Below are 15,381 nucleotides of genomic sequence, written 5' to 3'. Positions count from 1 at the left end.
ATTTATCCTATTTATTCATTAATTCCATATTATTGCTGGTCTTCCTGATCATCTTGATCTCCCAGTACTGGTCTGTGGTTCAGATCCATTGCACTCCCAATTTTTCTAGTTAGCTCCTAGGCTTTTTTCTGCCTTTTAAACATCTACCTTTTTACCTATGGACAAAATTTCGCTAGACATTCTCTCTACCAGTTTTGTTTTTGTCAGAAGAATGAGAAGCAGTATTCCCTTCAGCTTGCTTACTCACTTTTATTGGCTAAACTTTATTTCCTCATTAGCCTATTCTGCATCCAAAATTTGTTTTGATCCTTCAGGGAAAATATTCTGATGTCATCTAAATGTAGCAATTAATATCTCACAACTGACTGTCAGAAAAAAATGAGAAGCTCTGCCTCTTTCAGCTTGTTGGCTCACTCTTTATTGATGAAACTTTATTTTTTCATTAGCCTGTTCTGCATCCAAAAATAATTTTGATCCCCCCAGAGAAAGTATTCTGAAAACAACTGGCTATAGCAACTTAAATCTCACAGCTAACTCTCGAGATCTCCCAGGTGCCAGAATAAACTTGCATCTCTTCTGCCTGATTTGCAGCGAGGAATTATTTTCAGCAAACATCTTGCTTTCCCCAGTTTTAAGTTATTTTTCCTTTAGCTACAGTTACGTTAGAAGGAAATATTTCTGCTGGTATAATTGCCTCTTTATCAGTGTTAGTTTTATATGTTTTCTCTCAGACTGATTTATAAGTTACACTTAATGATCCCTCTCAGTTAACAAATCCTGCTATGGAACATAAGTTTAATTGCTCATTTGTTCTTTCATAACATTAATGCACTATGTTCTTTCCTATTTCTCTGTCATAGCAAAACATTTCAGTTTTTCCCTTTGTGCTGCTTCTTCTGACTCTACTATTATTTGAAAATCATTGAGTTTCTTTCATTTCATCCTCTGATTTCTGCAGTTCTGTCAACTCAGCTGAATAGCTACTAAAGCTTCTTCTATTTTGCCAGCCTTTTATAATTTGACTTTAAATATTATTCTAGTGTCTCACTTATTATAGACACCTCTGAGTGCATTTGATTTATGTTTCTCTAAATTACTGTCAACTGACTAAAGCTGGAGCTTGAACTGTTTTTTTTCCTGAACAGTCCAAAGATTATTCCCAGCTAGAACTTTACTTCTCCTTTCTTTTTTTCTTCAAATTCCATTGTTGGTATCCAGGCAACATAACTATTAATCAGTAACTGAATTTTACCCAAATTAGTAACTTAAACTGGCTTTTTAAAAAATTGTCAGTTTTTACTCTGGGAGAACTCTAATTTACTTGTGGCTCAGTTTACACTTATCTTAACAGTCCACTATAAATACATCCTAATGCTGTACGTGTTTACTTTTTTGTAGTCATATCAAATGTAATGTTTACTACAAAGCAGTACTTCTGCAACCCTAATAAAATAATATACTTGTATACTGTAGCATAACTAAAATAAGTACAGTAAATTATATAAATTATTTTAATTTGTATTATTAACTCAATATTTTATTAACAGCACCATAGCTGCACTACGCTTCTGTAAGACACATTTTAGTAAGGTAAGTGTATTCACCTATTATTCCACTTAACTTCTTAAGTATGAAGTCTAGATGAAAATGCTGCAATACACTTATATTTAAAGCTTTCATAAGGTTATCATGTACACCCTACAAAGTATGACTTGTTATTCACTTCTTTACTGTCAATTACTACAACTAGATGCAATATTAATTAACTACTGAATTTCACCTAACTTTTCATTTACTAAATTCCACTTAAATTTTCATTGAAGATTTAACTCGGTAGTCTCCACAACATATAATTTCCTGCCACACAATACATCATTTGCTGTTATTTGCTAGTACACAAATATTTAATGCTCTGCAAGCCAACATTCAACATGGATATATGCTTGTTTTACTTTTTAAACAACTATACTTCACTACTGGTACACTTAAATAAATTGTTTTTACTATTAAAGTCACTACACAGATTAACTCTGTATACTTAGTTCCCCCGCCAGTTGCCCCTTTTGTCAAGAAAAAACATTACAGTAAGTTGCCAATAACTTGATTTATATAATCATATGAAATTTACTTATACTGCCAATTTTATTACATATGAGATCTACTGTTTCAGCAGACAGTCATTAATTAGTCTCTTTAATGAATACATTTAATATTATTTCATTTTTGTTACCTTTGGTAGGTTTATTTAAGCTGCCACAAGAAAAACACACTGTAGTCCCTTTTAAATTATACAATATATCAATCACTTTGCCATACAATTACTTTTGAGCCCCTTGTAGCAATGTACAATCACTTTTATACTCTTATTTTTCACTGATGTTTTGCTACAAAATCACCAATCTGTATTATAGATCAATAGAGGTTTATAGGTTACATGCAACACCACAGCCTTTCTTTTGTTATTTTAATCTCCTCACCAGATTTTCTGCTTATTTTCATCAAAATGGCCATCTGCTCACGATCTGACATTGAAGCTAATTTATTATGTATTTGCCTACAGTATATTTCAGTATATTATATAATAATTGCACTGAGACAGAGCTTCTGTCTAACACATATGTTCTTCTCAGTTGCTGAATTACAGTGACATGTCAGAGAGATGCAGGTATGGATATGTGTATGTCCTTCTAGTACACCTACCTTACACATATAGGTGCAAGGCTGCAATACACCATTCAACCATTCCCAAACATGATTAAATTTGTCCTCTTTGCAGTCCATTTGATTTTTTTAGCTTTTGGTAAAATGAACAAGTTTGGCAGTCCTGTCTCTTTTTGTGCATGTGAGTTACAAGCACATCAGGCATATGCCAAGTAATTGTCAGTAGTGTTTGTTTTTCTGACAGTGTCAAGTAATTCATGGTTCTTGAGATGAACCTAGGTGGTTCAAATAAATTTAAATTAGTGAATAATACAGTCTTCTTATGGTTTAAACTGCATTGTCTATATGCTCAAATTCAAGGAATTTCACACAGCTCTAAACTAAACAAACTGTGGCCCTAACAGTTATACCACTACTTGAAATAACTGCTGCTTATACAGTGCTAGGTGGAAGCAGGATCTCTTCTCATCAAAGTTCTCTGCAGTTTAATGCTCTTAAGATTGATGAAATTAGTTCAGCCCTACAAATCTGTCTTATACTTCAGTCATCTAGGTCAGTAAGTTTGGATCCTGCCCTGCTTACATTTGGTGTTTATTTTATTTGCTCATAATCGCGGATAGTATTAAAATGAATCTCACTTATGAGACACTCCCTGATGTCAGAATGGAGACCATATAATATTGCAATGCCTACATATAAAAAAGCTGATGCAAATGCTCTGATCAGTTAAAATCTCATGTTAGTACTACCACTACTAAGCAAGCCACTATAGCAGTGTAAAACTGACCAAGTCAAACTGGGATGCCATTAATCTATAATCTGGCTGGGTGCTGGTGATCATGTTATCCAGTAGTATACCTGGGGGGAGGGGGAAGTGCAACTGACCTGGGCACAAAATGTTGGGGGGTGTGATTGGCTGATCCCGAGCACTCTTCAATGCATACCAGCTTTTAAAAGCTATTATTGCATTTACAGTCAAACCTGAGTGTTGTAACTCTGTGTGTGTGTGTGTGTGTGTGTGGACTAAATTGTAGTGGGTCTATATTAGAACATCAAAGTTTCAAAACTTAGAATGTTCTAATATTGAACCCTACTCAGCGAAAGCTGAAAATATCGAAGCAACAGAAAACCAAATTTTTTCCTAGGGAAAGAATTTGGTTGTCCGCTTCTGTTGCTTCGGTATTTTCAGTGCTGTGGTAGAAAGTTATGGGTCAGGTTCAGGTAAGTGTGCGATTGAGTGCAGGTTAGGTTAGTTAGGGTTAGGATGCGGGTTAGGTATGTATGTGATTGTGTGGACGTGAGGGTTAGGGCGGGTTAGGTGAGTTAGGGTTAGGGCACGGGTCAGGTAAGTGTGTGATTGTGTGGACATGAGGGTTAGGGCAGGGTAGGTGAGTTACGGTTAGGGCACAGGTGAGGTGAGTGTACGATAGTGGCGGACCTTAGGGTTAGAGTTTGGGTTAAGGTAAGTGGATAGTTAGTGGTGTGTGTATAAGATTTTAGGTGTATGTGTGTGGATTGCTGTTTGTTTGGTGTTCTTGTTTTGTGTGTATCTGTTTTGGAACAGCAATTTTTTTCCCTAGGAAAAATTTTACTGTTTTGTATGTTCGATGTTTTCAGCTTTTGCTGAATAGGGTTCGATTTTAGAACATTTGAAGTTTTGAAACTTCGATGTTCTAATATAGACTCACTGTAGCAACGGTTTGCTACATTATAAGAAACAGTTTGTTACAATTTAAAAATAAAAAAATCTTTTTTTTTTTTTTTTTTTTTTACAAAAATATGAGTGCTGCACTGTTCTATGTTGGCTATAAATTGTAGCTACAGTTCAAAACAAAAAGGGTTTATTTTTTTAATTAAAACCTGAGCATTGTACAATTTATTAAATAAATACTTTTTCTTTTCTTTTTTTTTTTTCGAGGGGGATTTTTGTGCAAAATGAGAGGAAATATGCGTGCAGAAATAGGATCTGATTAGTTGGGGCAAGAGGGAGGCGGCATGTTAGATTTGGTACTTTTTTATGGGTGGGACTCACTAAATATTGTACTTTTATCTGTTGCTTGCAGTCTTCTTTCATAGACATTTATACTTCTGAAGCTTGATTCATTATTTTTCTTACTTAAGTTTGTGGTCTCTGTAGCAAAATAGCTTATATATGATTTCTAAGCTGGCTGCACACTGATCAACAGCTATTTTAGCTCTCTCAGTGTGAAAAAAAGAAACTGAGAACTAAGAGCCAGTGATATTGTCGGCTAGAGTAAACTTTAATTACTGGCTAGTACATATGCCACCTGGATGCTAGCAAAGATGAAATTTAGAGAACCTGAACAAAAATCAAAACAGGTGGAGAGAAAATACTAGCTAGGAAGAAATTGTGCAGCTGTTCAGCAAAAAGCAGTTCAAGCTTCAGCTCTGGTACAAGAGATGGCTTCCACTAATTTAGAGAAAAAAGTAAATCAGTTGTACTCAGGTGATTAAAATAAATGAAACAATGAATAAAAATATCAACTCAGATAATAAAATGCTGGAAAAAGGTAGACTAAGCTTTAGCTAGCTATTCTGATGAACTGATAAAATTGCAAAAATCAGAGGTTGAAATGAAAAAAAAGCTGGCTGAGTATGCAACATTTCAAGAACTGTTTCAAAAAGTGGTAGTTTAGAAGACAGAGTATGCAGAAAAAACTTGAGATTTTCTGCTGTGCCAGAGAAAATAGGAGGAACAGACTGTATTAATTTTATGAACATACAGATAAGTGACTGCACTGGCATTCCACAGCAGGATTTGTTAATTGAAAGAGTACATTGAGTGCATGCTCCAAACCATGTCATGAGAAAGATGACGAGGCCTGCATTAGTAAAGATGCAGTCATATTAATAGAAAGAGTTGATCCTGACAAAACTGAGGCAGAAAGGAAAAGTATTAAATATTAGACACAGCAGAGTGTTTGTGGAAATTATTATTCATTGTACACCAGGCAGAAGATAAGCAAATTTATCTAAAAAAACAGTGAATGCCAAGAAGCAGGTGTCAGATTCAAGCTGCTGTATCCAGTGGTCTTCAAAATATTTTCCCGAAGGATCAAAGACATTTTGGATGCAGGAAAGACTAAGGAGGAAATAAAGCTTATCCTACAAAAAGGGAGACGTCATACAAAAGGGGACTCTGCTTCTCATTGTTTTGACAATAAAGTTCAGAGAAAGACTTTGCCAGTGAAACATTTTCCAATGTTCCAAAGGAAAATGCTTCAGAGAAGAAAAGAAAAAAAAACACAGATGACTAGAAGAATCAGGAGTACCTTGGACTTGAACCAGAGTCTGGTATTGGGAGATGGAGATGAGCAGGAGGAAGATGAGCAAATCTGAAATTGGTGAATAAATGAGAGATTAAAAATCATCAATCGTATTTATGAAATATGGCTTTTCAAAAAAAAAAGGTGGCTGAGAAAGTCTAGACTTTTGTTGACTTTGTTAAACTTCTGAGAGGACTGTAAAGCATATACCCTACTTTGAGTCAATATTTAGAAGGATACTAAAAGGGTATGTGCATAGAATATTTCATGAAATAAAAAGCATGCTATATATAGTAAATCAGTTTTTTGTAGTGTGTAGCTAGGAGTATTTTAAATATGGGAGGAGTCTTTTCAGCAATTGTTGTATGTGTTAAAGACATTAAAGTAAACAAGTTTAGTTGTAGGAAATATAATAAATATAGGATTTACAGTATAACAAGAGAAGAAAGACTGGACAAAAGCAAGTTTAATGTTAATATGCTGCTGGGTGGGTTTGGGATGTGAAAGTGCACTTATCATATTATATTATATTATATTATATTATATTATATTATATTATATTATATTATATTATATGTAGAATTAAGGTATTCTCTTTTATTTTTGCAAGGGTGAATGTCTATGTTAATGCCCTTGGCTTAAGCTATAAACAAGTGTTCTTTGTAAGCAAGTATATTTGAAAAATATGACAAAATAGTGAAAGCCATGAAACATGCTAAGTTTCTTACATCTGAAAAGACATTAGCATATTTTTTCCCCTTATCAAATGCTCAGTGGGAGTCAAGACATCAGCAGCTGAATGCAGTTGTACATTCTATTCTGAGTGAAATTACAAAAATTCATTGTTGTCTACCTTAACATGGAGACAAATGGTCTGCAGGTGCAAACAATTAATGTTGACAGTTTTGAGCATCCCTTGCTGAGGGAAATACAAAATTTAATGGTACAATGACAAGCAGTTCTGTGAAAAATAAATTTTGAAATTTTGGGATGTAAATAAGAGATACCAGCCTTCCTAGCAGCCGTAATGCTTTAATACATTTAATAGAACACTATAAAGATAGCCAATGCAGTTCTTCTCAGTTCTAAAAGTTAATGTTTTCTGAAAGCATACAAGCAGTTTTTCACATCTCTGAGGGTAACTGAGATAAGAAAAAAAAACCAGACATCAATCAGTATAAGTGGGAACACATGTTGAATCATGTGCTTTAGCATGGGTAGCCTTAATTTTAGATTAGGTAATGCATTTGGGTGCAGCTGTCATTTACTTACTTGTATTTCTTTTCTGGGATACAACACTGATCTTCATGGACCTTTTTCAGGGTCAGTCCAGGGACAGTGTCTGGTTAAATGACTATGTTCAGAGTCACCCAGGTAGGCAATGGAAGCTGAAGGAATCAAATCTTGTACCCCCAGACAACAGGAAATAGCTTGTTAACAGTTCCTTACTCCTCTAAGTCAACTGCCAGAAGACAATCATTCCTATCTGGAGGGTTAAACTTTATTTTTTGTAGATATGCAAAGTTTTGTGTGTTTGCTCTAAGTTAAGAGTGAATAGGGAGTTCTGAAATTATATTCATTTTTTTGCTTGAGGGTTTTCATTACAACAAAAAGTCATGAAAAATATGACATAGGTTCAAACTGAAATGAGATGAAACAACTGTATAAAAGATCAGCCTGTGAAACATTAGTGTGTGCATGTAACACAAAACATGGAAATACAGATTAAAAAAAGCTGTCATGTATAATAGGTTGGAACAACAACCTTTTATCATAATAGCTATGCTTTCTGTATTATCTTGGAAATAAATTGACATATATGTATAGAAAAATGAAAGAGTATTGAGCTATGTTAAGAAATGCAGAGCGCAAATGGAAATACTGCAGGACTCACTTTTGGAAAGAAATGAGCATGTGAATTTGACAAAGAAAAGATTTCAAGATGGATATTCACTAGATTGTCAGGGACAAAGGAAAAGGGAAGTAAGTATACTGATTGCGAGAAGGATTCCAACAGAGATAGAAGAGGAAACAAAAATCAATAATGGTAGATTTCTGGTAGTAAGGGACTAGTGGATAGAGAGAAAGATTATGCTGGCATGTATTTATATTCCACCAAAAATGCTGTTATGAAGTGTAAGAAAATATTGGGATAAATAATTAGCTTTCAGCAGTGAATATTACTTATAGGTGGGGCTTAGAACACATAGGAGAATGTATCAGGGAGGCTAAGAAGAGAAACTTTAACACAATAGAGTAGGTTTTCTGAAGAAGTTTATAAAAATATTTGGTATGGAAGATATGAATTCAGTAGTAGGATTATTCCCCAAGGTACAATAACTGGTCTAGACTAGGCTGAAATTTTATTTCACAGGAACAAATAAGCATTTAATTGAAAGCCTCAAAATACATCCAATAACCATTTCAGATCATGTACAGATAAAACCTAATATAAAGATGCAGGGTGATGAAGTAAAAATGAGACACTAGCATTTCCCACCTACCTGTGAAAAAGAGAGGAATTTAAGGAATGGGTAGTGGAACTTATTCAAGAGTTATTAGGGAAAAAAGAAATGCCTTCAGAAGTTATAGCTAGTGAATGGAATAAAATGAAAATGGAATTTAAAAATAGTGTAGAAATACAAGAGGAAGAGATATAGTTAATAAGTAACAGGAATTACTTAGAGGAGTTGACAAAGATTAAAGTATTGCAGAAAAAGTGGACTTTCACAAAGCAAGAAGACATGCAAATGCAGAGTGCTAAAAGAAAATAAGGGAGTATCTGGATAATATGCATAAGTTTAGAAAGATTGTTGTTAATCGCCTATTTTTTGAGAATAACCTCAGAGCACAAAAATGTATAACACAATGACTTTGACAACAGAAAGTAGAAAGGGTTATCAGCCAATGTAGGGAACATGTATCAAGAAAAATAACCAAAGATCCTATAGTGGTGTTAGATATATTTCAGAAAGTTTATGAAAATGTATATAAAGCAGAGAAATGTGGACATCAAGAAAGAGCACAAATGGAAATATTTATGGAAGACATAACTATACCAATATTAGAAGAAGATGAGGCTCAGTAACTAACAGTTAAGATAGAAGGAGATGAGATAAAAATGGTGATGTATAATCAGTCTTCAGGAACATCTCCAGAAATAGATGGTATTCTTGTGGAACTTTGCAAGTTAGGAAGAAAGTGCTAAATATCTGGAAGATTTTGTTTAACAGTATTTTAAAAGGAGAGGAAGCACCAACATATTGTAAGAAAGCTGTGGTTGCTGTAACACCTAAATATGGGAAAGACCCATCAGACACAACTTCATATAGTCCCATTTAAATTTTAAACCATGATTATAAAGTGTTTATGGGCAGGATTCACGAAGCCTCCGTGTAAGAGATACAAGGCTTACACGGAGGCTGCAGTTAAACGGTGTGATGTCAGCATGTCATGCATATGCATGAGGGCATGCTGAATCACACCTAAGGCTAACACGGTCCATGGAAGACAGTAGGGGGCGTGTCTGTAGGCTGAGCCCTGCAAGCAGACACGCCCCCAGAAGAGTAAAAGTGCCCAAAGTAAACACCCATGAGAGAGTCCATGGAAATGTGAATAAACACAACACAACACATGCCCCCACAGACTATGAACATAAAATATATAAATGAACATGTTATATTTTTTTTTAAATTGTAAAGATGTTTGCGCGGGCGTGCCCGTAGCTCAGCCGCAATTAGCAGTAAGTGGAAAAGCATATAAGAACTAACTATGCAAAGTAAGCCAAAAAGCAATAGTGTAGCAGTAGAGACGTCGGCTGAAGAGCAGGCAGTCATGGTTTGAGCCCCCACAACATCAATATTTATTATTAGTAAAATAAGCACGAAACAAGTCCCTGACATATATGTACACATATAAAATTATATTTTATGTAAAATGTAGTGAAATAGGCCATTTATTTTGAAGAAATGTGAGATAACAAAATAATAAAAAATGCCAGATGTGCCTATAGCTGAGCTACAGTTTAACAAGGTGAGTGCATCTGCCCATAGGTGAGCAGTGGTTTAACAGGTGTAAAATGAGTGCCCGTAGGTGAGCAGTGGTTTAACATGCTGAAACTGTGTGCCCCTAGCTGAGCTGAGTGTAATATGCATGCTGACAGCCAAATGAGACGTAGACCAGCGTAACCCGTTTGCGTGGAGCTGCGCGCCGTGCCAACAAGCTAACCAACGGGCAACGTTGAGCAAGCTGTAACAAAACTGCCTTTACACAGACACACCCCCTAGCCTGTCTAGACAGTCATAAAATATAAAAAGCAGTGGCCAGGTTCAAACCCAGGACACCATGCACCATAGTCAAGGTACTGAACCACTAAGCCATGACAGCTGTACTTAGAAATGCAATAATAGCAAATATATAGGAATGAATAGAAAGTGGAGCATGACAAAGCAGGTTTTGTGAAGTTGATACAATTTCAAAATGGCCAATCACAGATAAGTGCGGGAAAAACGTCATATATAAGCCCCATAGGCGGGAATACACAGCATAAACGATTGTAGAACTAACTTGCAGCCAGAATGTCAGGGGTAGGTGAGGGTAGTTGCTTTCGAGCACAGAGGTGGGGTGTTGAGGAGTCCAGATATATGGTCTGGCTCCTACTCCACAATCATGAGGCCCAACTCATGCAGGGCCAGGTCCTGTGGGGAGCATATAGGTCTGAGGCGTGGGACCGGTTGGCTCATGATCTCACCAGTGCCACAGAGATTCCAAGGACTGGTGAGCAGGTCCGTCACCACCATGCAGACCTGAAGAGACGTAAGCAGGACCAATTAAACCTTTGGATCCAGGAGGCCCGGCAAATGCCTAACGCCCCACTACTGAGTAAATTACATTTAATTATGTATGTAAGAAATTAAACTAGCTGATATTATGGAGATGTGTATTCCAATATTACTTCATTTATATTACAGCTGCAGGTGTCCGTTATGCGAACCACAGAGCCTATGGCGATAGGCTGGTGCGGTTGCACCACCAGGGAGGTCAGTAATCCTCTCCCAGTAACTGTAAAGAAATATAAAAGTATGACAGTTAGCAAAAGAGTGCAGTGTAGTCACTAAGTAATAAAATGTGCAAGTAACAGTGTAAGACTGTTTGCAAGTATTGCTTGATTACAAAAGTGTGTTGCAGTCTGTAATCCAAACAGAAAAATGAAAATGTCTGAAATAAAGTCTGAAATAAAGATGCCCCACCTGTAATATAATAGTACACAACCTGCAGCAGGCTGAAAAGTACAGCTGCAGAAGATGAGCAAATCACATGTGTGAAATATATCCCTGTTGAAATACTGAAACATGACAGAAGTGAGACTGCTGGAAAGGATTGTAATAACTACAGGTAAAACATGTCAATAAAGCCTAGAAGTAAGTACCATCCTGAATAGTAAAATGAAAACAAGTGAGAGAGTGTGAGAAAGAGTTATGAATCCACCAATAAAGTAGTAATAACCCCTGAATAAAGTATACTGCAGTCAGTACAGAATGAAATGAATGTGACAAGCAGAACCAAACTGCGAAATGTGTTCAAAGTGTTGCTGCAGCTGGAATGTGTATCCCAAAATCTGGATATGTTGCTCTCAGTCTGCAATATGCAGATAGTATGACTGTCTGAAATACCAAACATGCACAGTTGTCTATAGCTATATAAAGCAAATGTAGCAGGATGATGTAGCTGAACAAAGCCAGATATGAACGTGTATGAATAACAATAAAATGTATGTTGATGTAGCAGTAACAGTCCTATCACGAAATTGAAGTAGTTATCATATAGGAAACTGTAGTTAGAACAGTAGTGTGTATATATCTGCAGCTATTAGAAATGTACAGCATATGTATTGGTATTCGAAGGTGTTAATAATATTTTCTTCACCCCACCCTATAACCACATATAATCCATTCCACGTGAAATTGGTATGTGCAATCACAATTAACACCCCTGGACATTTGTCCTGTTGGGTTATAAATATTTGCATGTACGTTGATGCATCTGCCCTGTTCATACATCCGAACCTGATGGCCTGTTGCCATCAATCAACCCTGCATGTTGTTGGACTGTGTATTGCTGTTCAAATTATGCATGTGTTATGCTCGCTGTTCAATGGTGTGAATATCTGGGTGTTTGGTTAATGGGAATACTAATGCATGCTGTTACAACTAATTGCGAATGGTATTGTATGTTACTAACCCAAACTGTCATGACATAATGCAAAACATAGGACGACAGGGAAGGCGGGTTCCAGCGGACCCACCTCTCCCTCCTCAGCTGGCGAGTGCACCTGGCACTAGTGCCCAGTCTGGACCCTCCTCCGTTGGCCCTGTGCCACCTGCAGGTGGAAGCGCTGCAGGAGATGGGGCCCATCCCCCCTCTGCAAGTGTGGCCGGAGGAGAACCACCACTCACCCTCTGTAGCGTCCGGACTGTGGTGCATAGGGAGATCTGGGACTCTGTTCTTGGGCCCCTACGCCAGCTTGAGGCAGAGATGGCACAACTTACGGGCATGCCTGTTGCCCGGCCTACACAGCCCCCAGCACAGCCCGTCCTGGGCAGTGAAGGGACAGTGGCAACTGCCCATGGGTGGGGATATCAGTTCCACTGTTGCCATCTGTGGGCTCATGGGCTCTGGATATCCAAACATCCATCCCCATCAATTGTGTAACCCCCCACACATGTCATACACCGCCCCTGTATGCGTCTTGTTTGTCTTGTCTGTTGACCTACCCAACCTACCTCCCCAGCTATACCAACTTCCTTCACCTGACATACCACTCTCACCTGAAAAAAAAAAAAAGGGCACTCTGTACCCACAAAAAAAATTATGCCCCATAAATAGCTGCCCATTCCGCACACATGTCTGCTGGACATGGAAACCATCAATTACAATTGGCTGTACAACAAGTATTATTGTTGTCCTGACACCTCTCTCAGGGGTGGAAGGTTTCAAGTGTCACACCAAATTACATACATATGCACAGCTGTTGCTGATGAAGAAATGGGCAGCTTTGGGCCTTACCTACATCCCTCCTGCAAAACCCAAGCTTGTTTCCCTACTATCTTACCCTCTTTGTGACCCATTTTTCACCACTTTCCTGTCTCCCCATTTTCATTTCTTTCAAAGAAAATAGCGCGGGTGTGCGCCAGAGTAAGCACTGTTAAGTGGTTGTAAGCGGGTGTGCGCGGAGCTGAACGCCAGTGCACATGCGTGAGCTCCGCGCAAACCAGCGCTAACCTGGTTACAACTGCTTAAAAGTGCATTAGTCACTCTGATTGACAGGTCCTGTAGTCAGTTCAAAAGCAAAATAAAAGCCTACTGTCAGTCCCGAACCCAGGACCTTGGAAAGAGTAGTCTGCATGACCTACTGCTAAGCCATGACTGTTATACAAGAACATTGTGCTAAAATAAATATATCATATAATAGTAGGAATGAATGAAAGGGAATATAGGATGTGTAGTACACAAAGCATGTCATGTATACTTACGGTCAAATCTAGTGGATTTCCATAATAGTAGTGTGTGAACAGAAATAGCCATGCTAGTTGGTAGCTAGTAGGTAATAATGTCAGTTAATGTACATATATAAATGTATGTATATTTACATATATATATATATATATATATATATATATATATATATATATATATATATATAGTTGTAGGTGTCAGTATGCATACACACTTACTACAGGAAACAGGAGAGAGGAATGGAGAAATGTGAATCTGCAACACAGCCTGAATCATGAGAGAGATACTAACCTTTACACTCACAGAACAGTGTCCACAGCATACCAGCATGGTCCCCGCCCTTACAATCTGAAAGGGCAACGCCTATCTCACATACCCTTTTATAGCACTGTCCTGAAATCACAGTGAGAACTGCAATCAGTACACAACTGGCTGCATGCAATTAGCAAATGCTGGCTTACAATTGGTGCAGAGGCCATCACATGGACTTATGCAGATACCTACAAAAGCATCCTGTACTCCCACTCCACACATGCAATACTTTCATTGCACTGTCTGGAGGCAGACAGAGAGAGAGAGAGAGAGAGACAGAGAGAGAGAGAGAGAAAGAAAAAAAAAAAGAAAATAAGAACACAAACAACAACACACGTTACACAAACTAAGTTGAAGCTGTCAGCAGTGTCAGTACCAAGCTGGGCTAGCAGCAGCAGGAAGCTGTAGTAACGGTAACGCAACCAGCTGTGACAAACACAGGTAATGTAAAGTAACAAGTTAATAGTCTACATACTGTGAACCCTCCATATGTGTCATAGGTCTGTATCTATAGGTATGTCCATGTGATATGTTGTGTGCACGTAGTTCCACCCAAAGTGGATGACTATACATTACATGTCATTCAGTGTTAGGCCATGATCCTGGTACCAGTTGTCCGTTTCAGTGAGGCCTGTCTGTAGGATGTGTGTGTTAGCTGGTGTAACAACTATGGCGCTTAGTTTGCAGTCATCTGGGAACTTTGTCATCCACAACCCACACATGTTTGCTTTCACATCTGAGAAGTAAATGCCAAACAAGAGGGGTCCTAGGACAGTGGCCTGTGGGATACCAAATGTGACTGGCATTGAGTCTGACATGGCTCCTGCAATATCAATATTATGGATTCTGTATGTCAACCAGTGTGCAACCCATCATGTGACATATGTAGTAACATGTAAGCTAATGAGCTTGTCTATGATGCCTGAATGGAGTACTGTGTTGAAGGCCTTAGGCAAGTCTGGGTAGGCTGTATGGACTGCGTTGCCCTCATCAATGGCTGTAGTGACTGTTTTGAAAGGTCAACCAGGTTCAAAAGGCAGGATCAGCCCATCACAAAGGCAAACTGGCTGGGAACAAGTGTCTGCAGGTACCCAATATCGCTGTATATGCGTCCCATACTGAATCATTCCATAGCTTTGCAGACCAAGCTGGTTAAGCTTATGGGGTGGTAGTTCCCAGGGTCAGTAGAGGTGCCTCCTTAGTGGAGTGGGACCACTGTTGCTGTATGCCAGTGTTCAGGTACATATCCCGTAGTACGGCCAAGGTTAAATATCAGTCTTATATGCGGTTGTATGTCCTCTTGGAGTTCACGTAGCACACATCCAGGGTTACCATCAGGTCACATTGATGCTGTGTGTTCTGCTTTGCTGAGGGTGGCCCTCACCTGGACATCTGAGATGATAGGGAGGTTACATTCAGCTGTGATAAGTATTTCTAAGTGTGGGGGAGAAGGAGGGGGGATACGTGCACTGAACCTGTCTGCCAGAATGTTGCCAATATCTGTGTGTTCGGTGAATGTTAAGTTGGTGTATAGTAACTCAGAGCATATCTGAGGCATTTGGTCCATATGTGTAACATAACTGAAGAAGTTCTTGTGGTTATCTAT

The sequence above is a fragment of the Protopterus annectens genome, chromosome 3.part0 (genome assembly GCF_019279795.1).
Source record: "Protopterus annectens isolate FY-2018-M chromosome 3.part0, PAN1.0, whole genome shotgun sequence".
Classification (NCBI taxonomy): domain Eukaryota; kingdom Metazoa; phylum Chordata; order Ceratodontiformes; family Protopteridae; genus Protopterus; species Protopterus annectens.
This window is presented reverse-complemented; position numbering follows the sequence as displayed.